The sequence below is a fragment of the Schistocerca cancellata genome, chromosome 1 (assembly GCF_023864275.1).
Source record: "Schistocerca cancellata isolate TAMUIC-IGC-003103 chromosome 1, iqSchCanc2.1, whole genome shotgun sequence".
Taxonomy (NCBI): domain Eukaryota; kingdom Metazoa; phylum Arthropoda; class Insecta; order Orthoptera; family Acrididae; genus Schistocerca; species Schistocerca cancellata.
In genome coordinates, this window is record NC_064626.1 from 540,586,351 (window position 1) to 540,614,339 (window position 27,989).

Here is a 27,989-nt window from a genome sequence, read left to right on the forward strand (position 1 = left end):
CAGCTAAGTTATTTTATGTCTCTCCTCTTTGTAAATCTACTGTACATCGTTAATGACACGGCTCACAATACGTTTATTTCGCTTTCCAGGTTGTCGTGGTGGCCGCTTTGATCGAGTGGCTGTCGTCGCCGCTGGTGTCCCGAGCTCTTCTGGGGGACGACGAAAGCAGCCGGCAGCTGCCACTGCCCATCTGGTTACCTTTCGATGCCTACGTGTCACCCGCTTACGAGATTCTGTACGCTGCTCAGTCTATTGGCCTAACTGTCGCTGCTGAGTGTACTGCTTGCATTGACATTTTTTTCGTCCACACGATGCAGGTGACTGGGGCAGAGTTTGAAGTTTTAAGCGACAACTTTTCTGCTTTGCAGAAGAACCATGATCAGGTTACTAGTGCCAAAAATCCGGGAGGAATTTGCGAATGTCAGGCAACCACGGAAACACTGGCTGTATCTTGTGCTGACATTTGTACAGAATATGACTTAGATGAACAGATGCACCGACAATTAACGAGGAACATTCGGCATCATCAGATACTTCTCAGGTTAGTAAGGAAAGTATCTTACATCTCTGGAATGATTTTGTTTGCTAGAGCATTTGATTTAATTTGAGATTTCGTGAAGAGCAGCGATTAAAGTGTAATTCACGATATCTGATTTGGCACCAATCACCAGTGGTCAGTTCCAAATCTCTCTATAGTATTATATTGAGCAACAGATCTACATACGTCTGCTGGTGTTCTTCCACATCTAATTGTATTCTAAGTAAGTCACCCCACAGAACATGGTGGGAAGAACTTACGCTTCTTGAATTTCCTGTTCTAGCCACTGGAGTACGGAAAAAAGTCTGTATGTATACATCTGTACGCCCCATCTCCTAATATTTCGTTCTTAGTATCTTGTTGAGATATGTGACAACATAGGCTGTCACAAATTATGCCCCAAAGTGTTCCAAACAATAGTTCATCTATGACCTTTTTCAATTGGATGCAGAACAACGACATAATTCTCTGGAATGGATTCTCAGTGAAGGCGCACCGGGCGAGGTGGCGCAGTGGTTAGCACACTGGACTCGCATTCGGGAGGACGACGGTTCAATCCAGCGTCCGGCCATCCTGATTTAGGTTTTCCGTGATTTCCCTAAATCGCTCCAGGCAAATGCCGGGATGGTTCCTTTCAAAGGGCACGGCCGACTTCCTTCCCCGTACTTTCCTAATCCGATGAGACCGATGACCTCGCTGTTTGGTCTCTTCCCCCAAACAATCCAATCCAATCAGTGAAGGCGCAACTAAAGGACAGACTTACTTGATGGATTTTCTGGCCTCTGTCCGCAGAGAACCTACCGCAGACACCTTCAGGCTGAGGTTACAATCGCAATAGAAGAAAAGGCGTGTCCCAGAAAAGGCTCTCTAAATCAGCGTGTGAGAAGAGATAATAAAAATTGGCAAGAAAAGCTTATGAAGTTTGATAATAGTTGTGGGTCATGAATGCTATGAGCATGAATGCTATGAAACACTGAGATAGGGCACCAACGAAAAATGTGGCAAAGACATTAAATCATAGTCAGCATCACCGTTATCAGCCATCTGACATCCGCGTTTTGGTTAAAATCCTTCTCCTAACTTTTCCATACGTATCCAAGTTCCTACTGTGTGCACTCTAATGTGACATAAACACCTTCTATTAGGTCTCCATTTCAAACTGATTGTAAACTTGTCTTGTCAAACATATCACAGCTATAAATATCACCTCCTCTCTCAGGCATTTGCATTTATCTGGTTATTAGTGTGTTCTATGTATCCTTGGCCTATCTAAGACTTCTTGCAGCTTCTCATTACGTCACTTTAATGACCTCCATAGCAAATTATTTCATCGAAGTACACTAAACGATTTGTCTCTTCCAATCCTGCCAAAATGACTGATTTGCACTGATTCGTGTACTTTCCCTGCTGGTCCCATTTTAAATTTTATAAAATTCACTACCGATGTCTAAAGTGGAGAAATACTTGACTTTCCCCAGTTGGTACAACATCTCACCCATATTAGAAATGGGAAAGGCTTACCTCAGAGAAATTGCGTACAGTTTTCTATCATTTGTTCAGAGTCTATATTTGACTGATTCTATTTTCGACATTAGCAGTACAGGTGTGTTTGATGGACTCTAACTTTAAATGATTTTATCCTCATTAACAATTTTCTCTATTTGCTGTTTTTAACCTGCCTTTTGCACTTCCAGTAATCTAAACAGATATACATTCAAAATCTTTCCTTAGTATTCTGGAACACTGGGTACATGCTTTACGGATCCAGCATACGGCAATTTACCACCTTTTAAATAAAGTGCTACAAAGTTTCTCCAGTCCATATTGCGTTTCATTATTCAAATGATCAGCTCAGATCGCTTCTCTAACGCGGGAAATTCGATTTCTATACGTGCGTTTGTTGGCTCCGGTACAGTTTGGATTGGGGTCATTTTCTCTAAAGTTTCAACCAGGATTATTATTGCACTGAGATGACCGTCAACCTCATTCACATTCAACGCAGTGAGAATATATTTTCTTTGGTCTATTCATACCACATATTGGGGTGTAGACATGCTTGTCTTTACTTCCTGTTTGGGAATAATCACTTGCTTTTCGCTACTGGGAATCGAACCTGTTTCTATACATACCCTTAAAATTTGTTCTTTCCTAGGGCCTATTCTTATGTCACTTTCTGGTACCGCACTATTTTGTCTTAAGGATAATTCTCCACTTGTCACGTTCCAATTTGCCTTTGATTTGCATATCTCACTTTTTTCCGTCATCCTGGGACTTAAACATTGCTTCGATTCATGTCTCGGGTGTGTGATATTACCCTTCTATCTGCAGATCCTTTTTGCCATCTGCTATTTGTTTCGAGTCTGACTCATGCCATGAATTCTTCCATTATATATCATTTTCTTGGGTTGTCTATTAATTCATTTTCCGTTAACCATGGTTGCCACCTGACCCATGAGCAACTCACTGCGTTACCTCAGCATACGACACTGTCTGCACCAGAATGTTTAGTCCCTGTTTTCTAATCGCTTCTCACCATAACTGACCACAATGAATTGCTTCCTGCTAGATCTTCGTAAAAAAGTTGAATCCTCATCTTATGACATGGAACTCATGCTTCACTCTCACTTTCCTTACTACACTTTCCAGATCTGTATTTCTCAACGTGCTCACAGTACCTTGTGACACTCCATTCAATCAACGGATATCTTCACTGCCAATTGGTGGTTCTTTTATGAGCATCTCTCCCTTCATAACGCTGATATGTTCCTAGGTAACAATCAATAACCGTAAGTGCCTTCCTAATTCGTAGCAGTGAGCCATCATACACTATGTGTGAAACGTATCCGGGCATATGGCTGAAAATGAGATACAAGTTCTTGGCGCCCTCCATCGGTATTGCTGGAATTCGGTATGGTGTTGGCCCACCCTTACCCTTGATGACAGCTTCAATTCTCGTAGGCATATGTTCAATTAGGTTTTGGAAGGTTTCTCGGAGAATGGCAGCCCATCCTTCACGGAGTGCTGCACTAAGAACAGGTATCGACGTCGGTCGGTGAGGCCTGGCATGAAGCCGGCCGGTGTGGCCCAGCGGTTCTAGGCACTACAGTCAGGAACCGTGCGACCGCTACGGTCGCAGGTTCGAATCCTGCCTCGGGAATGGATGTGTGTGATGTCCTTAGGTAAGTTAGGTTTAAGTACTTCTAAGTCTAGGGGACTGATGACCTCAGCTGTTGAGTTCCATAGTGCTCAGCGCCATTTGAACCATTTGAGCCGGCCGAAGTGGCCGTGCGGTTAAAGGCGCTGCAGTCTGGAACCGCAAGACCGCTACGGTCGCAGGTTCGAATCCTGCCTCGGGCATGGATGTTTCTGATGTCCTTAGGTTCGTTAGGTTTAACTAGTTCTAAGTTCTAGGGGACTAATGACCTCAGAAGTTGAGTCCCATAGTGCTCAGAGCCATTTGAACCATTTTTGAACCATTTGAACCTGGCATGAAGTCGGCGTTCCAAAACATCCCAAAGGTTTTTTATGGGATTCAGGTCAGGATTCTGTACAGGTCAGACCATTACAGGGATTTTATTGTTGTGCAACCACTCCCCCACAGGCCGTGCATTATGAACAGGTGCTCGATCGTGTTGAAAGATGCAATCGCCATCCCCGGATTGCTCTTCAACAATGCGAAGCAAGAAGGTGTTTAAAACATTAGTGTAGGCGTGTGTGTGATAGTGCCTCGCTAAACAACAACGGGTGCAATCCCCCTCCGTGAAAAACACGACCACACCATAACTTCGCTGCCTCCGAATTTTGCTGTTGGCTTTACACACGCTGGCAGAGGACGTTCACCGGGCATTCAACAAACCCACACCCTGCCATCGGATCACCACATTGTGTACCGTAATTCGTCACTCCACCTAACGTTTTCCCACTGTTCAATCGTCCATTATTTACGCTCTTTACATCGAACGAGGCGTCGTTTGGCATTTACCAGTTGATGTGTGGCTTATGAGGAGCCGCTCGAACACGAAATCCAAGTTTTCTCATCTCCCGCCTAACTCTCATAGTCCTTGCAGTGGATGCTGGTGCAGTTTGGCATTCTTGTATGATGGTCTGGATGAATGTCTGTCTATTACACAGTACGACCCTCTTCAACTATCGGCGGTCTCTGTCAGTCAACAGACGAAGTAGGCCTGTACGCTTCTGTGCTGTACGTGTCTCTTCACGTTTTCACTTCACGATCACATTGGAAACAATGGACCTAGGGATGTTTAGGAGTGTAGAAATCTCGCGTACAGACATATGACACAAGTGACACCCAGTCACCTGCCCACGTTCGGAGTCCGTGAGTTCCGCGGAGCGCCCCATTCTGCCCTCTCACGATGTCTAATGACTACTGAGGTCGCTGATATGGAGTACCTGGTAGCAGGTGGCAGCACAATGCACCTAATACGAAAAACGTATGTTTTTGGGGTTGTCCGAATACTTTTGATAACATACTGTAATTTCGTTTCTTGCCTCGAGGTCTACGACTCTAGCTTTTAGCCACACCGGCGTGGTAGTACTTAACTGCTCGTACTTCACACCCTAATTTTTCTGTTTTACTTGTGGGGACGGTCCCTAACTTCTCATTGAATTGAGTTCTAGAGTACTCCTATCGGTTGCAACTGTAGCGCTTAGGTGTTTTGCAATACTGTGTACGACGCCTGCACCTTTTACACTTATCACAAATGATTATTCTTTTACATTCGGTATTCGTGTGACCTGGTTTATTGTAGTGATAACAAAAAGTTCTGGAAAGTCTTTCGTGTTTGTGGGCGTCGCTACCCAATGTACGTTACTGCTACTGTTCGGCTTGATTCTGTGATTCACATTATTGTTCGTTCATTCTGGGAAGGCATGAGAATTAGCTCAGTTGGGCGTGCACTTGGCCCAATGCCGTTGCATGAGTTCCTCTGGTCACTACTGCCAAAGTTATTTCATCCACCCCGGAGTAACGACACCCCAGGAAGTTAGTTAGTTAGTTAGTTGGTTGCGTGTTTCATTGCTCACTCGCACGGTACGGTAGCCGTTATGATGTGGAACGTGTCAAATGAACAAGAAATGCACATATGAAACAAAATTTTTTAATATATATAATTATATTACAGTACAGAGTTAAAGATTAATATTTCTATTATTTACCCCATTCCCTTAAATGGCACAAAATGCATATACTTTATTTATAGATTGATTTACTCCTATTCAAGAATTCATATATGGTGTAGAAGGAGTTGTCAAGGAGATATGATTTCAATTTATTTTTGAAGCTATTACTGCTGTCTGTCAGACACTTTATTTCATCTGGAAATTTGTCGAAAATTTTTATAGCAGCGTATTTTACTCCTTTCTCTGCCAAATATAGGTTGACCAAAGGATAGTGTAAGTCCTTCTTTTTTCTGGTATTATAATCATGAATATCACTGTTATTTTTAAACTGGTCCATGTTGTTGAGAACAAATTTCATTAGTGAGTAGATGCATTGTGAGACTGTTGTAAAAATTTCCAATCTTTTAATAATATGCCTACAAGATGTGCGACTATGAACCCCACACATTATTCTAACTACTTTCCTTTGAGCAGTGAATACTTTTTGATTGAATGTAGAGTTACCCCAAAATATTATTCCGTATGACATCAGAGAGTGAAAGTATGAGATCTGTTCACTTAGACGTTGCAATACTCAGCCACTGACAGACTTCACACTTGTCGCAACTGGTAAACTTACTAGCTCTGAGACTGCTATAACGGGTTAACGTGTCCACTAAAAATAGATATTGGCATCATCAAAAATATGGTTTAATAGCTACAAGGGCTTCATATGAACTGACAACTAGCCAAAATACTATCGGAAATAATAATTAATTATGATTTTTAACTACGAATCAATTCTCGGGTATATATTAAAAACATTAGTGAGGTACCTCTGACTACATGTTTATTCATACAAACGCCAATTAACTAATGTAATTGTTTATGAAACTCTGGGTGAAAAATATTTCTGCTTATGTTCCTGTTTGTACTGGATGTTATTCGTGTAACACTAGAAGCAACACACTCTTGTAACTAGCGAAAAAAGTTCCATCACGTCAAAATTAATACTACAGCTACAAAGCTTCCTCCGATTTCCCATAACGTATCTACGTCGTTTCTTTGTCATTGCTACATTTTGATTCCGTACAATCGACACCACTGATATCACCTCGTAATCTTAGATCTACACTCACAATTGCTTTGTCCATGCGTTTAGTCACTGGTAACGAGTAAAATTAATAAGCGAGGAACTCTGTGTGAAGTAACAACCTGAAGAAGTTTCAGTTTTGTAGGATATGTGCTCACGATTTGTGGACTGCTTCATGTCTCACTGGTGAGATTTAGAAAGACGACAGATTCTGTAAAAATTCTATGACAGACTTCCTGTATGCCAGGTCCTCAGATAATACGAAATGCAGGCATTATTAAGTAAATTGGAGAATAGATGGCTACAAGAACAAAATAAAAAGAAAATTTTCTGTTGGTTTCATTACTTTCAATTTATAAATATTACCGTAATTTTGTTGCAGATCCATCTCCCTGTTGCAGACGACAATGAGCGTGCCAATATTTATACTCCTGTTCGTCAACATGGCTAACCTGTGTGCAAATCTATTTATTGCTGCCGTGGTAAGTAAACAAATAAGTTATTTATACGAAAAGACTTTGAGACAACCTCATAATTTGGTCCAAATAACGAGGTGGAACAGAAAATTAAGTTAATATAGAATGATTTCGATAGAATGATTATTATAAAAAAAAAGTGGGAAACCAGTTCTCCTGTGAGACGATCTGCACAATGGACAAAATGAACTTCCGTTAGTTTCCCATCGTTTCAAACCACTGGTGTCTTGGTATGAACGGCAGAAAACCTTACTTCCTGTTTTTGAGTTTCATTTCTTTCTCCCTGCTATGAAAGAGTTGTGGATGTGCTTTCTAGGTACACATATTTGTCTGTTCCTAATTGTATCGTGTGGAAGAATCTCCTAATTCATGGACAAAATGTAGTGCTTCTAGTGTGATTTCCAGTATCCCTTTTTGAACGATCTGACTATGTTTGTGTACAATCCACCCATTTTAATTATAGCTACGATGTTGCTGAGAACTTCTGATATTCTGAGGTATCGCTGGAGGAAGTCACACATAGTATGTGCACTTCAGGCTCCTCTGGGCTGTAAATATTCAGTTGCTAGGATCACCTCCACGTCCTACGTCATTCTCTCCCACACATTCGAACTACGGCGTATTTGAACGCAAGTATCTTTTGAGTGCATTAACCCAGGCGAAATAACGAGTGTCAATCACAATGTATTGAAGAATTCCTGACATGTCACAGAATGTCTATTTAAATTACACTGACCTCGAATGTCAGGATGTCAGGCAAGCAGACCACTTTTATACTCCTGTTGGTTAATTACAGTAAACGTATATTTATATGGATATGTCGGTTAGTTACACTAAACTTATGCTAATACTGACATCAGGAAAATAATTTTCTGTAAACTGAAAACAGTACTTGGAAATCATGAAGAAGAAGATATTTACAGCTACACCTAGTATCTTAGCGATATTTAAGTACCAACAAAGAGTCACCCGTCCAAGAGTAGACTTAATGTTAGAAATGTAAAGATTTCCCAAAAATCGTGAAACAAATTTTTTCAATGAAGAAATGTATTTCACGTTTTAACAGAAGGCCAGTTGTTCATTGCTTTAGAAGTGCATTTTTATCCGTGTATCGCGATATGCGCTGATAAGTGAAATAGTCTCACTCCAAATATCTTTGATATTCAGTACGATGTTGCCACACAATCTGTTTCTTGTTTCGGTGATGCTGTAGTTAGCTTTTATAAATTGTCTCTCAGCTGAGAAGCAAAGTCACATTAACGCTCATGTACGGTCCTAAAAAGTATAGAATGTCGGCAGCACATGCTTGGGGCATCTATCTCTAAGGAATTCATTTCGTGATTGACAGGTTTGGAGATTTACCTGCTAAGTCACGGTTCACAGTAGAATACAAATGCGTTCTAATTTTCGTGAATGGGTTCGTACCAGCGACTTGGGACTTATATCAAAAGAAACTAGTCCCAACATTTTTAAAATTTTGCCCAAAATCCACACTTCACAACAGTTTTATCGCATCATTTCTAAAGACCGAATATCTCCAATATAGGACGCAACAAGGGATATTATTTTCATTTTATCTGTTATTTTCCTTTAGTTGCTATCTAGGTACAAGAACAGACAAGATTTTGCACATGAGTTGATATGAATATGCCACATAATGTTTTAAAATAATTTCAGACGTGTTTGTACAGCTCAATTATGTTGTTCAAGGAGGAAAACATCTACATAAAATATCTTCATAAAAGGAAAAAAGGAAAAAAACAATCTACATACTCCATTTGGCCATCTGGTACACAGATAATTGTTGATCTGGACTCCAGAAGGCACATGCGGCAGGTTTGCTACACTACTGTAGACTGCTGCATAACGCATTTTGTAAATTTATAATTCTGAACGACACTACTATACAACATTCACTACACACCAGCCCACTACGCCACACTACTGTACTTGGTATCTGGATAGTTAGCCGCCAGCACAATCGGCACGCCTTCGGAGGTGCAACTTAAGATTCACACGGGCTGTGCTGCTGTGCCACCCAACGTGCACGGATTGAGAGACGACTGTTAGAGTCTCGGAAAATCCTTCGTGGTCTTCGCCAAGGCTCGTCTCATACTACTTTCGGAAAGGTGTTGCAGGAGGTTGTTCTGTTGTAGTGCCTCCTCTTGTCGTAAAGTATGACCTCTTCTTGCTTGTTTCACTCCTACAGGCATTCATTTCATAAGCTTAGCAGCAAGTTCAGCTCATACCACAATTTTTCATTCTATATTATGTTATAGACTATTGTATTACCAAAGACGTTCCTGTCTTGGTCTGTAACACCTTGTCTAATAGTCCGTTCCTAGAAAGTGTGCACTGGGGTGCCGATCGCTCCGAATTCGTTTCCAGTACGTAGCTGGGATATGACCCACGTCCCGAGAGAAAGTGTATAGCCCCCTTGGTCAGACGAAAGTATGATATTCTTCATCTTTCTTTTTGTTAGGAAGAAACTAGTAAGCTCTCCTCCCCGTTTATACCCTGTCCTAGATTTCTTGCCATTCTCTATCATTGCAAGCCTCTGTTTCCTTATTCAGTGCGGTTCTTGTGCCCAGTACGTCCTTTACTCTAACCATATTTGCCTTTTGAAACTAACATTGTGCACGTCTCTTTCTTGCTGCTACGTCATAGGCAGCAAACCTCGTATCGTTAGCCAAGTTTCACCAGCCTCGGTGTTGTTCTATACGCATCTGTCAGGCGCAAGAGTACACGTCTCTGTGCTCGCCGTAGCGTCTGTGCTGTCATCTTTTTGCCCCTAAGAGTCCAACTCTCGACCCGTAGCCAACATTAGGAGTAAACATTGCCTTGCAGTACATTCTTACTGCATCTAGTGGCAGCTGAAAACATTTTTGGCCAAATGTTGGTATTTTGTTCAGGATTTAAACGCCTCTCTGGAAGACGATGTTTACATGTCCATGGAAGTTTTGTTTTTGGTCAATGATTACACGAAGGTATCTATATACTTACGCATACTCAGCGGATTTCCCATTCCTAAAACCGCACTGCAAGGGGCTCATGCCTACTACATGTATATGATCCCTCAAGCGACGACACAGAACATTTTTCTGTACTTTGGCTAGAGCATTTACCAAATATATATGGCTATAAGATTGCAATCCTCTTGGGTCTTTGTCTTCCCCTTGTTTAAGTATAATTATATTCGAGATAATCTAGATTCTGGGCACCAATCCCTGAATAAGACATTCGTTTAACAATACTATCATACACGTGTGAATCTGGTCCACTAGATGATATAACACTTCTGCCAGTATTCTGTCATGTCCTGGTGCTTTCTTCTTCTTTAACCTCATTATCACCAGCTTCACTTCCTCCTGGGCAAGTGGAATCACAACACTGTTATTCATATGATGCTCTCGTAACTCAGAGCGAAGCTGCTGATGGTTCTCTGTGTCTTCCATCGTCATATCGTTCGGCAACAGAGTTCTGAGTAGATACTACTTTAATATCTACCAGTCTGTCGTCATCGTGCATTGGATCGTATCAGGGTTGATTACACAGTGCGTAATCGAACCTTGTTTGTTCAAGTTTGTATGTAAATCCCCGAAAATTTGTTACCATTTGGTCCTTAAAGTACACCTCCCATTTCAAAGTATTCTTTTGTGTATTAGTTCTTCATATTGTTGTTTGACTATTCGATAGAGACTCGGCATTCTTTGTCGTTTTGTTTCGCATGAGGATCTCGTAGTTTCTTCTTGCCTGCCTTCCTCTGCATCTTAAAGACTGTAGGGTGGAACTCCAGGGAATTTAAAACCATTATGACTTCTTAACAAATAATGGGATCGCTTTCTCTTGTACCGTCTGCAACGATCGCACCAATTCGCAGGCTTTATCGTCAGCGTCAAACCCCGTTTCGTGCAGTGGTTATAGCTTCAATTCAGCCTTTAAAATTCCCAATTGGCTTTGCGTAGATTGTATAGCAGCTCGTACTCGATGTTGGCGTATAAGTCATTACCTGTTTCTGTTATTGTGAATTAAAGGAGATTATGGTCAGTTGTAAATTCATCACATATCTTCCAGTCTGCAGTCTGTCTTCCGTACCTGCGAGAGTGATGTGTATAGTTGTTGCCTAATCCGCAATATTTCGGAAATTAGACGGGTTGAGAGGCTTGTTGATGATCTGAAGACAAATTTCTTGTATAGTGTTCTGAAGGCAGAGTCCTCATTCATCAGGTGCTCTACAATGCTATAATGTTCATTTCGCTCTTGCCTTTATTACGAAAACGTGCTTGTCGTCTCAAATCAATATTGGCGGTGTTTTTAAATTTCTTGCATGTTATTTCAGCAACATGGATTCCGAAAAAACAATCGTGTGAAACCTGGCATCCTCCGTCCGTTCACGAGATACCGGCTTCCTGAATAACACCTTGACGTCCAGATGGCGTTCGGTACAGTTCCGCTCTGCCATCTAATGAACAAAATACGAACGTAGGAATATAGGCAGAGCTTTGTGTTTGGATTGTACAGTTAACAGCAAAGAGAACACAGCAAGTCAGTCTGACTGGGGAGAAATGTTTAGATATAAAGGTAACTTTGGGTTTACCCCAACCTAGCCGGCCGAAATGGCCGTGCGGTTCTATGCGCTACAGACTAGAGCCGAGCGACCGCCACGGTCGCAGGTTCGAATCCTGCTTCGGTCTTGGATGTGTGTGATGTCCTTAGGTTAGTTAGGTTTAATTAGTTCTAAGTTCTAGGCGACTGATGACCTCAGAAGTTAAGTCGAATAGTGCTCAGAGCCATTTTACCCCAACCTTGTGTTATTAGATCTACGTTACATTAGAATGACATACAAGCAATTTCGGACAGCCTCTCTTCGATTTTCTTCGATTAGGATTTGCATGCCATTGCTCAGATATTAGTTTTATTAGTTTCTCAATAGAGTACTAATCAATTCTCAAACACCTCGAAGGAAGATCAGAAAATTTCCGAATGCTGCTTAGTACAAAACATATCTAGATTAGCAAGGAATTATTCGGTGGTTGAGTTGGTAGCGTAAGTAATCTCGCTTGGCGTAACTTTTCTTATATTTATTTTGATTCCACATTTATTAACAGGTGTAAATGTTAATCAATAAATGTTAAATCACATATTTTAATAAAAATAATTTTTTGTTTTTAATTATTGGTCTATAAAAATAAACCATAATTTAATATGGACAGTCGAAATTTATTTTTAAATGAAAAAATAGAAGCATCAATGGTGCTGTTAAATCTCTACACATAAAAAATCTTTCATTTTCTATTTGATGCTCTGCGGTTTTGTGCTAAAATTACATTTTTTTTAATTTATAGTGAGTACTCGGAGTTTCATGCAAAGTTTAATTCTACATCTACATCTATACTCCGCTAGCCACCAAGCGGCGTGTGGCGGAGGGCACAATTCACGCCAAAGTCATATCACCCCCCCCCCCCCCCCGTTTTCCTCATCCACCGACGGATCGCTCGAGGGAAAAGCGACAGTCTGAACGCCTCAGTACGAGCTATAATTTCCCTTATCTTTGAATGATGATCATAGCGCGATTTGAAAGAAAGTTGATGTTAATAATGAATGGTCTACATCCTCGGCGAAAATCGGATTTCGGTATTTAGTGAGCAGCCCCTTCCGTTTAGCGCATTGTCTGTCTGCAAGTCTGTTCCACTTCAAACTTTCTATGAGATTTGTAACGCTCTCGTGATGGCTAAATGTACCAGTTATGAATCTTGCCGCCCTTCCTTGGACCTTCTCAATCTCTTGAATCAGACCCAACTGGTAAGGGTTCCATGTAGACGAACAATACTCTAAGACTGCACGAACTAACGTATTGTAAGCAGTTTCCTTTGTTGAAGGAGTGCATCTCTTCAGGATTATACCAATAAACCGCAATCTAGAGTTCGCCTTGCCCGTTACTTGTATAATCTGATCATTCGATTTGAGATCATTTCTAATAGTCACAACCAAATACTTCACAGATGTTACCGCTTCCAGGGACTGCGCATTTATTTTGTACTCGTACATTAATGGGGATTTTCGCCTTGTTATACGCAGTAGGTTACACTTACTAATATTGAGAGATAACTACCAGGCATTACACCACGCATTTATTTTCTGCAAATCCTCATTGATTTGTTCACAACTTTCGTGTGATATTACTTTCCTGTAGATTACAACGTCATCGGCACACAGTCTAATGCCGCTGTCAATAACATCAACCTGATCGTTTATGTAAATCGCAAAAAGCAGCGGACCTATTACGCTGCCCTGGGGTATACCTGAAGTTACGCTTGTTTCTGTTGAAGACATACTGCTCTCTGTCTGTTAGAAAACTTTCTATCCAACTACATATGTCATCGGATAGACCGTAAGCGCGCACGTTTTGGACAGTGCGGAACTGAGTCGAACGCCTTTCGAGAGTCGAGAAATATGGCATCAACCTGGGAGCCGGTATCTAGAGCCCGTTGTATATCATGCACAAAGAGGGCCAGCTGTGTCTCACATGACTGCTGTTTCCTAAAACCGTGCTAGTTTCTGCAGATGAGCTTCTCAGAGTCTAGAAAGGTCGTTATGTCTGGACACAAAGTATGTTCCATGATTCTACAACCAATCGACTTCAGTGAAATTGGCCGGTAATTTGTGCATCTGATTTTCTACCCGTTTTATAGATTGCTGTGACGTGGGCCTGCTTCCAGTCCCGTGGAACTTTTCGTTGTTCCAATGATATCTGATAGATGATGGATAAGAATGGTGCTATATAAGTAGCATAGTCAACATATAATCTTACTGGGATACCGTCTGGGCCAGATGCTTTCCTGGCGTCTAAGGATCCTAACTGTTTTACAATCCCAGGTACACTAACCACTATGTAAGCCATTCTTGCGTTTGTTCAGTAATTGAAAGGGAAGATGGTGCTGCAGTCCTCTACCGTATACGAGTTTTTGAAAAGTAGGTTTAGAATTTCGGCCTTCTGTTTATCATCATCAGTTACTGTCAGCAAGAGAAGGTATTGCATTATTTGTAGTGTTCGTAGATTTTACGTACGACCAAATTTTTTTGGGGTTATTTTTTTAATCTGCAGATAAAATATTGCCTTCAAATTCGTTAAAAGAATCTCTCATTGACCTTTTGACACCGGCTTTCATTTCGCATAAAGTCTGTCAGCGGGGCAGTGACTACAACACTATTTTGACACTTTTAACGTGCTTTGTTCATTGTGTCAAAGATCGCGCTTTTCAACATGTAGCTTGCGCCAGAGAATTCTTTACTTCGAAATTTTTCTTCTCCTTTCCCCTAGCTTTCAACGTCCCGCGAATAGGAGAACTCTCGTTGTCACTCAAATATGGAGTACATCACGCTCTGGCCTTAGGCGGCTGAAGTGGTGCGTTGCGAGTGGCAGACAACCCGATGGGAACTACGCTTTTAAAGCTGCAGTGTTATAAGATCATAAGTGTGTACAGTCAGAATTATGGTCAAAATTTTCGCGAGGGATCGGTTTCTGGAGCAGATGTCTTGCACATGTGCTTTCTTCCTCACATAATATGAGGCCAAGTTGGTGATGTTCCCTTATTATCCTCATATTTCACTCCTTTGTACTCAGGAATTTGACAAGTAAATCACATTACGTTCATATTACACAGTCATATCGAATGTGGCTACATTCTGAAAATTTACAAGCTTTGTCAGGTCTAAATTAATAATCATCACTGACTTTTTTTTCTTGTGCCTTCGACCCCCATCGACTCATGGTCGGCATGGTTATTAAACAATTTGGCTTGGTTAAATCAAGAAGTGGTCGCACACTTTTCCTGTCACCGAGCCATTATCCACTCCCCCCATGCTCCCCCCGCCCCCTGTGACGAAATATGTGTACGCCATACGTCTGCATTTAGTGTTATTCCCGTGAAAGTGAGCGAAAGTTTTTAAATGTTTGCGAATCGTGTAACTCAGGCGGGACTATGGCACCAGCCCGGTTTTCACCTCGTAGGACGTGAGAAACACCCTAAAAACCACACCCAGACTGGTCAGCACATCAAACCTCATCGTTAATCGATATGGCGCCGGCGCACCTACTCTTCCCGGAACCGGCGCCTTAGCTCAAACCCATCAGATTTAAGATATTACATAAATAGAAATTCCTCTTCTGAATAGAAAGTGGTGTGAAACGAGAAACCGGTTCAGTTTGTTTTCTGTCACAGTTACATCATTGGGTAGGTCAACAAATACTTTGGTTACACCATTGTGCATATCCTTTTGCGTTAAACTCAATCTCAGTGTGAAATTATGAATGTCGTTTTTAAATTTGGTGTTATTATTACGTGCATTATTGATTGTCGTTTTCAGTTGTAATGGGATATCTACATGAAATTATTCATGTGCCGTGATGTCCCACTTACACTTCTTAAGTAGTCGTCTAAAATCTGGTGGTAGATTATAACCACATATGAATCTTCTAGCATATTTTATGATCATGATAATTTTCCTTTCTTAAATATGATTTACTACACTATATTATAAGACTTCATTGTTTGAAATTACGTGCCGGCGGAGGTTCGAGTCCTCCCTCGGGCATGGGTGTTTGTGTTTGTCCTTAGGCTAATTTAGGTTAAGTAGTGTGTAAGATTAGGGACTGACTACCTTAGCAGCTAAGTCCAATAAGATTTCACACACATTTAAACATTTTTTTTGAAATTACAAAAAAAGCGGTAACTTACTAACGTGGCTAAACTATGTTGTTTTAAGAGTTCAGGAATTTCCTGTTCAAATTCTCATAATTATTGATAAATGAGACTTTTGATGTTATCACCCCCATTATATTTCCCTAACCACATGATATATTTGTCGTTGGTGTAGCAACCCTACACCGGCACAAATTAGTAGGTTGTGCCTCCTTTTTTTCTTTTTTTTTAAGAAGAAGATTGAAAGTGAGACCATTTTAATCACATTATTTACCACTTTTTCTGTCGTATTTTTTTTTTTAGATTTTGTTTTATGGCAGTTTATACCTCCTTGGCCTTTGGCCTTACGTATACAACTGTGTACTGCTTGGTAGAGAACCCATTATGTGTGTATATGTTTTTTTATTACCTCCACAGGGTAATACATTACTAATACACTTGCTAACACAGTTATGTTTGTCGTATTGACAGCTGTTCCAGAGAGACGGAAACGTTTCAAAAGCACTGAAAGCGGTTATGACGATACCTCCCGTCCTCTACGAAACTGGAATGTACTGCGTATTTGGCCACGTCTTAACCGATAAGGTAGGTGGTCTGTATTACTGTCAACGGTGCCGAAGTATTACCTTGTTTCTATCGTAGCTCGTGGTTCTTTCATTTCATATTATGTGTGAAAAAAGTCCGAATTATACATAAAAATTAACGTACTTCAGGACTTCGTATGCTGTCACATCTGCGCAAGGGAATGATATAGAATGCGAAACTAAACTAGCCACCAGGAGTTCTTGTCAGTTTTAGCTTCTATGAGTTATAAATATTCATCTTAGTTAAGAGATGTAATTATAGCATCCTCATTTAAAATAAAGCCAGTTCAGATGTAACGGCTGAACGTATTTCAGACGGAGACTATAACTGGTATTTGTCATTTTTGCCGCTCACTTTTGCTTCCGGTAAGCGCGACTTACATCTAGATTGAAATTTTCCTCCTGCCAATGTCTCCAGTTACTGGGATTCAACTACGAATTGTCTGAAAAAAGACCATGGACATATTACAGTTTAAAAGTACTCAAACTTTGGTATCACAATTAATTCGTAAATTTTTACACGTTAGACTGCAAATGGAGCTTCACTGTCAGGCTGAGATGTGAAAGTGTCCGCCTCCGTAGCTGATCGGTAAGCACCTACGTCTGCCGTGCGACGGACCACGGTTCAACGCCAAGTGCTGTCAAGGATTTCTCATTGATGGAACGGTGCACTCACACTCGTAAGACCAACAGAGAAGCTACTTGAATGAGAGGTAGCGTCTAAGAGGTGTGGAAAACTCACAAAAACTGAGAGAGCAGTTTGCCGGTGCCACCTCCTTCCATACCAATGGCTCTGGGGAGAGGATAACATGGCGGCCGATAAGCATCGAGTGGTCCTCTGGGCATGATAGCACACTTCTGTGATTCGTATTCGAAGCACACAGTGCTGCGTTTATACTTCTGTGATTATTACCATTTCAAAGCTTTTTTTCTTCTGGAGAGTTAATCGCAGTTTTGAAGCAAAAGGGTGCAATCCATTTTCAACGCTAAAGACTTGCGAAAGCCGGGAGCTCCGCAATGTCGTCAATCCCAGGAGGGCTTCTGTGGAATTTAGAAAAGAAAGTGGGCGTCACCCTATTTCTGCGAGGTAGTGAGTGAGGCGAGTTCACACGCATCCAACGGAAGAGCTCTGTGTATAGTCGGCAGGTTTCCCGGTACGATGTACATTTGCGACATCTCGTTAGTTCTACTTGTTTCATGTCACTAGAGGATTCAAATCCATCCGACTACATCTCAAAATTTCTGCTTCTCTGTGATTCACTTTGAAATTACAATATGATCCGAAGTGATAAGTTACTGTATTCCTTCCAAGATAGGACTTCACTACCACATAAACGTTGCATTTTGCTGAAGATACTTTTCTTTCTCTGTGCAGAACTAAGATTTATGTCTTCATTACTTTAGTTGTCTTGTGATATTCTACTAGGTGAACAAAATTCTTCTAATGTCAACAGTTCTTTCTATATCCAAGCATTTCATCTACAAACCTCAAAATTATCATAGAAATATTTTCTTCTTGACTCTTATCTATATCCTGATTATTTTCTATATTTCATTCCAATTTAGGTGTAGATGCTACAACACAGATCGTCAAAATAACAAACTGCATTCCCGTACTTACAGCACAGCAATTCTTAATGCACGATTCATCTCTCCTTGTACGCTACAGTTTTATAAATAATTCTAGAAATTTAATAAAAATTATTTTGATTATCCTGATGACCTCACATAGATATCATAATTTGTTCTTGAGTACCTGCCTTATTTCATTTAAAGTATCTGGACACCTAATGGTGGACATTAATATGGCGTGAGTCCATCCTTCGCCTTTTCGAAGGCTTGAACTGTACTGGGGGTGCTTACAATGAGGTTCCTGAAAGTCTTTCGAGGAATGGCAGCCTATTCTTCCTTAAGAGGGGAAACCAGGGAAGTTAGTCATGTATGATGCTGGGGTATGGAGTGAAGTCGAAATGGTAACTCATCCCAAAGGAGTTCCACTGGCTTCACGTCCGAACTCTGGATACGCAGTCCATTTCAGGAATGTTACTGTCCACAAACCATTGCCACACAGATGCCTCATTATGACAGGAAGCAGTGATGCTCCGAACTGTTTCTCGATATAATTATGCAGTAGACAGTGCTACAAAATGTGTTCATAGCCTCCCGCATTTAGTATTTTCTTAATCTCAATAAGGGAACCACACCCTAACCGTCAAAACACCTCGACCATAACACTATCTGCTTTTTACTTCATTGCTGGCGCTACACATGTTGGTAGGTAACATTCAACAGCATTCGCCAGTCCCAAATCATACCATCAGATTGCCACAGGATACAGCGCGTTATATCACTCAAGTCACTCGTTTCCATTTGTCGACTGTCCAGTGACGTCGTTCTTTACGCTATCTCGAGCGGTGCTCAGCACTGACTGCAGAAACCGTCATCATCTCCTTTCAAGGACTAGATGTTGTAGTCACCTGTTCCGGTCTCTGGCACCCTCAATACGTCTCTTATGAGGCCTACCAAATTCTCTCCTTCCAATCAGCCTGTAATACATTATCGTCTTTGGCAATCTGCATTCTGTCATGCTATTAATATGATTATTCTTTTTATTATGTTCTCTTCTACCTTGTCCTGAACTGTAAAGATTTTTAAAACTATACTTATTGTTTCATCCACTTTGTTACAGCCTTAAATATCTCATGAATTTCATCTCTGCTGCCTATATACGCGATGTTTCCTTTTTGTTACAGTCCACGATTTGGAAGCTTATACAAGACTAGTTACAGCCACAACTTTATAGAATATCCTTTGAGATTATTTTCTTGTTTTTAGTCCCAAAGTTCTTCCAGTTGTTCTGCAAATTGTCTGATATTCATTAACCTTCCCAGATAACTCAAATGGGATACTTATTCTAAAATTTTTTCATTTATTATTGTCTTCGACCTGACTAGACTCATTCCTTTGAAATGCATTGCCATTGTCTTACTTGCATATTAACTATATTTTAAGATATTGCGGTTTGGCTCAATCTATATACCACTCTTTGTAAAAAATTTTGTATTTCTTGCGTAATGATCTTGTCATGAGCTATGTTTTAATTTCTAACTGTATTCCATTATAGCTAGGTCGTCAATACAAATTAAATAAAGTAGGTGAAAGACTGCACGATTGTCCATCGCTTTGATTGATTAAAATATCATCTGACATTTACAAACCTGAACTTACAGCTATTTTTGTATTTATACATAGACCGTTTACGGTATTAATAAGGAAACCTTTTATTTCCAGTATTTTCCACAACATTTATCTGTTTTATTATCTTATGAAATGCTTTGGTATGCTCAATAAATGCATATGCATTTCTCAGCTATATTTCTGGTGTTTTTCATTAATTTGTCTTACTATAAATATGTTATCATTACAGAAAGATCAATTTCTGAAGCCTGACTGTTCTTCTGAGATTATTGCATCAGTAATAGTGTATAATCTTTGACTAACTTTCTTTACTATCTGCATCATACAACAAATTTCTGTAATGGTGTATCCATTGATTTCATGTTATTATATTAATGTTTGCAGTATCTTTTTCTACTTATTCATTTGTTTCGTAAGTTTAAAAGCTATACTCTGTCTTCTGTGAACGTTACGTACCAAATTAGCAATGAAGCTTCCCCAGGATACACTGTGGTACTATTTTATGAAATTCTATGTTTTATTTATTTTTTAATTACATACTTCCCTGTATTGATTTGTTCATGTTTGCAAATGGGCAATTTACGCACTCTGCTTTTTTAAAATATTGGTAGCTGTAGCTGTATCCTGTATTTTCAGCCCCCTTCTCTGGTCTTATACTTTATATTTCCATATTAACTCATTAGATATTTTCAGCATTGCTGATTTTAATCTTTTACATGCTTCTACAATAATGTTTTTAGTTTCAACCATTTGCAATTCCTGTGAGAGGTTTTGTTGATATAAGTTCCTTACACTTTTTTCCTGTAGAAGATGAAATTGATATTTCAAGATTTGGCTTTGGACTTTCTTTACATTTGATTGTCCTCCATCTTTCACATATTACAACTTTCGAAGAGACTAGAAAACGACCAGAGGCAACATCATTACCTCTAAATACATGAGTATCTCGAATTAGATCACTTATTTTCTATTATCTATTACACAGTCAATACTGAGCATGAACATCTTGCATTCCAGTTGTATTTGTCTTCCATTCTGAAGAAAGTATGTGAATAGATTTAGCAAAATCTCTTAGCGGCTTGTCATTTTGGTTCAAAGAAATTTCACCAAATGTGCCTACTGCACCTACTATTGGTAACTTCCCAGTTCTTGTGTTTAAGCCTCCTACTGTAAACAAATTTCAGTTTTATTATATTTATTTACTTGTTTTTGCAGCTCTTCATAAAATATTTCAGAATCTTCCCATTTTCATTTCACCAGCTGCATATACGCCTATAACACATAAATGTCCTGAATGAATTCTGAGTTTAGCAGTTACTAACCTGTAATTTATGTAGTCATAAAAATCTTTCTTTCCATTTTTTATCTATAAGAACGCCTATTACACTCACTGCTAATTTCGTTTGTTCACCTTCACTGTAATTTAATGTGTAACTGTTTAAATCTTTTGTTCCTCCGAGTTTCTTCTTTGTGTGTTTTATTTCAGCAATGTTCATATTTCTCTGTTTAAAGTTTTCTGTAAGCTCTAACTCCATTGTATTAAAACATCGTCTTACGTTCCATGTACCTAAAGATAATATATCTTTAACACCAACTTGTTTTTCTTCATCATGGCCTTGTGGTCGTGTTTGACTACTATCCACCTATTCCTTTAGAGACTTAGTTGTTGTTTCTTTTATGTGCCCATCGTATAACTCCACCCAGGAAGACCGAATTTAAATCATATTACCTTCTCCTAGGTACAACGCCAACCAGGGCTTAGGACATCTACGTCGCCTACACTTTCTATTACTTAAATACCAGCAGAAACAGTTGCTCCTTCCGCCCTTCAAGTCATTGTGGGGAGCGCATGGTTCCACGTTGCTTTGCCGTAACCCTTGCGAGGGACCGTCACGTGTGACTATCACCTGGGGGTGGGGAACCAATATTTTTCAAAAGATGTTAATCCTCTCCCTCCTCCTTTCTTAACCGGGCTTGGGGCAACAGAAATGTGTGAATTATGAGCAACTGCTGACCACTGTGCCCCATTCTTCTTAACTTCCTAAGCATAGTAACTGTAATAGGTGAGTTGCTGGTAGCACTTTAGAACGCACCAGTGATTTTTCGCCCAGGTTTCATGGGCTTGTTTACAACCATAAAACGCAATGCTCCATGGCCCCTGCACGTCAGTACAAGAGGTCTATCTGGTTTTTCTTTAGATGTCAGTGTTTCTTCGCATTTCAGCTTCACACTCACATCAGCAAGAATCTACTTGGGCAACTTTAGGTTCGTTAAAATGTCCCTTATGGATTTAATACTGAAGAGACATCTAAGGACTAGTGCACATTCGAAGCCACTGACCTCTCCTGACCGATCCATTCTGCTGTTTCTGCCTTCCTATTGACAACACAGTACCCCACATATCCTTTTATACTGACGAGTCCACCTATCGTGACATCGAGTGGTCAGTTCCCCATATTGAAAGGAACAGAAATGTCTCAAAACGCCGGCCGCTGTGGCAGAGCGGTTCTAGGCACTTCAGTCCGGAACAGCGCTGCTGCTACGGTTGCAGGTTCGAATCCTGCCTCGGGCATGGATGCGTGTGATGTCCTTAGGTTAGTTAGGTTTAAGTAGTTTCTAAGTATAGGGCGCTGATGACCTCAGATGTTAAGTCCCATAGCGCTTAGAGTCATTTGATCGATTTGTCTCAAATCGGCTAATTTCGATACTTCTCTCAAAACTGCTTGTATACTCGGAGTCAGCGTGTGCACAAAATTACTCGTATCCAGGTCAGCCGAAGTGCTGCGCACCTACCTCAAGTATCTCCTGTGTGGACTTTTGAGAGATCCTTCGAACACCGATGCCTTCATCGCACACTCCTAGCATGGCTGTTCAGTTGCGATGTGTGTAGAAGATTAAATCCGTATGTTAACTGCACTATGTAAAGTTCCGTTTTTATTGGTGCAATTGTCCTCCGCCCGAAACACTTGTTCCTAGCCCAAAAATCATAACAAGAAATACTCAATAAATGAAAAATCATTTTAGAGTTTTTGTTGCCGAAATAATGTTACCTAATATGGTTAATACCATAGCATTTATGTTTTTGTACGAGTATAGCATGCACAAACAAATCTTTCAACATACGAAGTGTATGGTCTATTAAAAGAAATCTGTTTGTCTCTATTTAACCATGCTACTTCAAGTAGTTCATAATACGCAAAAACATACCTCTGCATCGTTGTTTCAGATTACATCTCCAGTCTGATTTAATATGGCGCAAAATCGTCTTTTGATTGCATTACATAGTACGTGCGTACTTTAGAAGGTGAGACTGACTTTCAATATAAAACGGTGTAGTACACCACAGCCTTTGAAAACCGTCAGGTTCAAATGGGAATCCCAGACACAGGCTCAATTTCTTTTAAATCTTCATTCTTGTATTAAACCTTCAGTGCTGCAAAAAATGCGACGTGACGTTACAGAATGGACGTGTGTTTTGGAGGGTGAGAATCAAATGTCAGCATGATAAAAAAAATACTATTCCCCTATTTGCTAATTAAAACAGGTGAACTACTAATCAGTTAAGAAAAAGCGTCGCTATCGACAGAACATTATAAACAGAAAAGTTGTTTCCCTGTCCACCCTCCGATTCCGAATAAGTCCTTAGGTTCCAGGCAATGGTAAGAGTTAACAGTTCTCAAATCTTACCCCACTACCCACTGTCAGGACACATTAACCAATATGTTGGTCCACTGCTGGTCATAAAGCTAGGGATTCCACCTTAAGTCAGCGCATCTCTTCGGATCGTCTTGCGTACACGTGCAAGTTTTAGATCAGTGAAACATATGATTTGGTCTGGATTTGTTTACTGAAGGAATCATTTTATAGACTTTGCGTAGTTTCTTCATCGACAGTCTTTTGTCTTTTACTGTGAGTAGGCCGAATGATTTACAAGTATATATGCATGTGCATCTCATTGGTTTTCAGTGATAGTCTATAATAGGGTGTCTCATAGGACATCACATAAGATTCGTGTTCTCAGTAATAATAACAACAACAATAATAATAAAACCCTACACGTTCTGACATGAAATTGGAAATGGCAACAATATATTCTTGTGGAATGAGACTCCACAAAGCAACAATGACTGTTTGAGAATCATTATGAACAAACTGATAACAAACAAATTTCCAAACAAGTTTGATGAGTGACATGTGAGACTGTGGTACCAGTCTTTATCTGAAGAAGACTTCTAAATTCATCACAATACATATCAGGGGATTTTCCTTCTAACGTATGGTTGGAGGGGTGACTCTGGTTGTAAATGCCTGATAGAAGTATTGCTGTATAGTCTGCTTTCTATAGAAACAATCAAGTTCACATATTTGATCACAACTGACGCTTATCCCATACGCCAGCCAGCGACGCTGGCTACTAGGTTACACTTACAGTGATGCATTTGTGCGGTCGTCACTACCAGTTTGTGCGGTCAGTTTGAAGAGACACTCGTTCGACAGAATGACACTGTCACTCGATTCATTCGATCATTTGCCTGGATGCGTAAATTTCAGAAATATTGGGGTATTTCTGCTCCGATCCATACACGAACCAGGTGACGCTTTATGATCCCAACAAATGCCTTTAAAAGCAATAACATGACAAAACTTTGACCGTATAGTCGTTGTAAAGATCGTAAAGTTAACTGAAGTTAAGGAAACGGAGTGTAGGACCTCCGCACTGTGGTTCTGCAAATATGACTACTCTCATTTGAGATACTAGCGTCTACCTCAGTGGTCCCCAACCTAGGGGTAATTACCCTCTGAGGGTAAAATGTAGTTTTCTGAGGCATAAAAACGAAAAGGTTCAGTTATGTTGGTCGAGAAACAGACTTATTTTTAAAAGATCGTTACTATTATCATTGTTTCGTAAGACTACAGATCTGGTCACATAAGTTACCAAGTTACCAATAATTACCTTTTTCCCAAATACTAGCATCAACATATGACACAGTGTGGTGAAGGCTAGAGTTATGGAACAAATGTATGAACATCATGTTCCTCATATAGTCCATCCACTCGAAACACACTTTGCACCAAGCATTTATGATAACAAAAGTGAGACACATACATTACATATGCTTAAATATTTCTTGAAAAGGTCTATTCGCAGAGGTAGGTATATTCTGAAACAGAACAGGAATTGCCTCATTGTTCACATTGCAACAATAAACGAATAAAATGACTGTGCAACACAACAGTAAGCATCTACTATACTAGTATGGCTACCGCTTTGCTGTAGGGCCCACACAGTGTTATTATTATTATTATTATTATTGCGAAATATCAGGTCCAACAAAAGAATGGCCTCCTAAAGTCTTCCTATTTCTGCCATTTCAAAAACAAGGTGTCCAGCAGAAATCAAAGGAGTTACAGAGTATGGTGGCACACATTTTAACTTAGCCGATTTCAAATGGCTTGCAGGTTGTGGATGATACAAAAGTTGGTAGGAAGAGGAGTGGTGCAAAGGAATCACGTTTTGTAACAAGTGTCTGCCCTCAATCTGGGTAGTTAACCTTCTTTTCTGGGATGCAGTTGTAGATGGCACCCAAGATCCAGTGAGAATTGTTTCGCTATTCTAAAACAGAAGCTAATTAGAATTAAGCAGTAACCGTTGTCTCATTGACTCATTAGTTTGTGATCCATTTCAGTATGTTGATGATGTTGGAGGGAGGGGAGGGGGTGACAATAGCTAATATCTGATTGCACTCAGGGGCAACTGTCTCAGAATTTGGGAAACACTAGTCTAGCTTATAACACTGCAACTGGATTTACGTAGCTTGTGCAATCAAATACCAATTTTGATTTATTACGTACTATGCCCCAACAGAACAAATAGTCCTGTCACGGAAAAGCCACGTATAACACTTGCGTCCGCTACTGCTACTGTCGGGCCATAACCTTAAAGTTGGAGACAGATCGTATAATGAAACTATCTTGTTAAAGAAATTATGGTATAAAGCAACAGTGCAGTGTTACCGTCTGAAAGCAATTTAGTTGTGTTGACCGTGATATACCTAACGGAGGTGGCTTATCGAAAGTGAAAGTCAGAATTACGTAAATATTTAAACAGTAGCAAACAATAATTTGCTATCCACACTGTCCAAACGATAATAAAAACGGTCGCCAGCCTAATTAGGTATAAGAATGAGTAACATTCTTGTTCAAGAAATTGAAAATAAGTACCTTCAGTGGGCCAACACAGCCTATATTTTCACACACGAGAGTGCAATGAACTCAAGAACTTGCATATGTTCACGTTAAGACTGGAGCTGACAGAGCAGAACAAACTATTTGCATAAATGTAACAGATAATGATACACACTATTACCTGCAGGACTTAGTCAGAATGGGTGGTCTCAATAACGTTACTATTGATATTCACTGGAAAATCATAAATTGGACATAGATTCAGTATTACTTTTGAAGCATATTCCTGTCTGACGTGAAATATGGATATGGTTCAGAGCAAAATTGGTTTTTATGCATAGATTATGTGTCACACTACTAAACACCTTTCTACTTAGAATGATTAACAAATAACTTATCACTGTCTTTGAATAAAGAAGTTACTGTTTTCATAGATAGTGGTCTTTCTATTAATCATTATCTAGCTTGAGGACAATGGACAGACTGTGGATCCTGTTACATCATTAATATGCACTTTCAGTACTCAAGAGGGACAAGCACTTAACAAACATGAGTATATAACTTTCCACAAATGCAGTTCACGACTATTACTGCAGTGAGACACTATATTGACATATTTGTTAGAAACTGACTCACCTTTTACAATTTACAACAGGCAGCACCATGATCATTAACTAAGCAAAACTTTATAAGCCATCGTTTTAAGAATTTTAATTTTTAAAAGTAACAGAAAATGTTTACTGAGAAGAACATTTCAAACTTTAGTAATATTTACTTTTGGAACTAACCTCAAGATGGTTTACTGCTTGTTTTTATTACCACAGTCTTCTACTTTCAAGTCAATGATTAAATAGGTAACTTTCAAAGTCCATAAAACTTTAAATAGGACAATTTCAATCATTGGGAAGCTTTCAAAAAGTTACATATACTATCTCCCACAATTTTACCAAATCCACAGTAAATCTGAATACTCTACTCTTACTAAATATCAAACAACATTATTTAATTAACTGTTTGGCTTTGAGGCTTTCATTTTTTCCACAACAAGGACACTCGGTAATCATAGTTCAAATGGAGAGGAACTTGAGAAGTGTTGTGATAAGGAAAAATCAAGTTAGGTACAATTATAAGTTACCGTATATTTGAGTACACTATAACACTGCACTGTACATTACTATAGTTCTTCTGTTCCATTACAGTGATTGCGCAATGTAGTGGCGAGTGCATGTTGGTAGGTGGATTTGCAAGTAGAAATGCTGGACTCTGTCATTTCTTGATGGCGATGATAGATACCAATTCCAGAATAGTTCCAGCTCTTTATCCATCCATCCGAGGCTTTGGCACCTTGGGAAACGGCACGAAACTCCTCTCTCGGCACCAGCACAATACACCACTTTTACATGAGCGGTTGACAGTTCGGTAACTCGTCCCCTACTGACTCTTGGTTCCACCTTTCTATCCATGCCCACCACATTTTACGCGCGCTACATGCTTCCGTTGCCGAGGGGAGCCACAACACCTTTTACATACAAATAACTAAGAACCCTAAGTGAAGGTCAGCAGTTTACATAACAGCAACCAAACATATTCAATAAAACAGAATATTTGCACATATTGACATTTCTACAAAATAAATACTTAAATAAAATTATTCAGCCACAAAGATAACCAAAGATATTATGTGAGAAAGAAAGAAAAACATCATTTGCTCATATTGTGCGTATTACAGAGATTGCACTTCATTACAGTATCGAATTAATCATACATTAATTACAGAAGTTCAACGATGGGATGTTGAACAAAACAGAAAGCTAAATGAATCAACAAAGAGTATGTAGTGTGTAAGCTATGGTGTTACAAGCTGTTACACCAACTCGTTCAATGGGACTGAAACGAAGAAGTTGAAGTACACTTTTAAGAAAGAACTTTTCTTTTGATTATGAAGGTATTATGTCTCGTATGGAAGCTCTTGCATTCCGTAACACTCAAATTTCCGTGTTTCAGAGCGAGAAGCTGATGCAGTCGGCTTTCAGCTGTGGCTGGACAGAGAGCGACGTCCGCTTCAGACGCAGCCTGCTGCTCTTCATGACGGCG

The 27,989-nt window shown here is 39.8% G+C and overlaps 1 long non-coding RNA gene across 1 annotated transcript; it reads left to right on the forward strand.

Annotated features, from left to right (window-relative positions):
• The first annotated feature begins 518 nt into the window (after positions 1–518).
• Positions 519–27,916, forward strand: LOC126161761 (uncharacterized). The gene is made up of 4 exons (XR_007534952.1): positions 519–541; positions 7,132–7,231; positions 16,399–16,512; positions 27,900–27,916. It is a non-coding gene; the product is annotated as an uncharacterized LOC126161761 (long non-coding RNA).
• Positions 27,917–27,989: the final 73 nt, after the last annotated feature.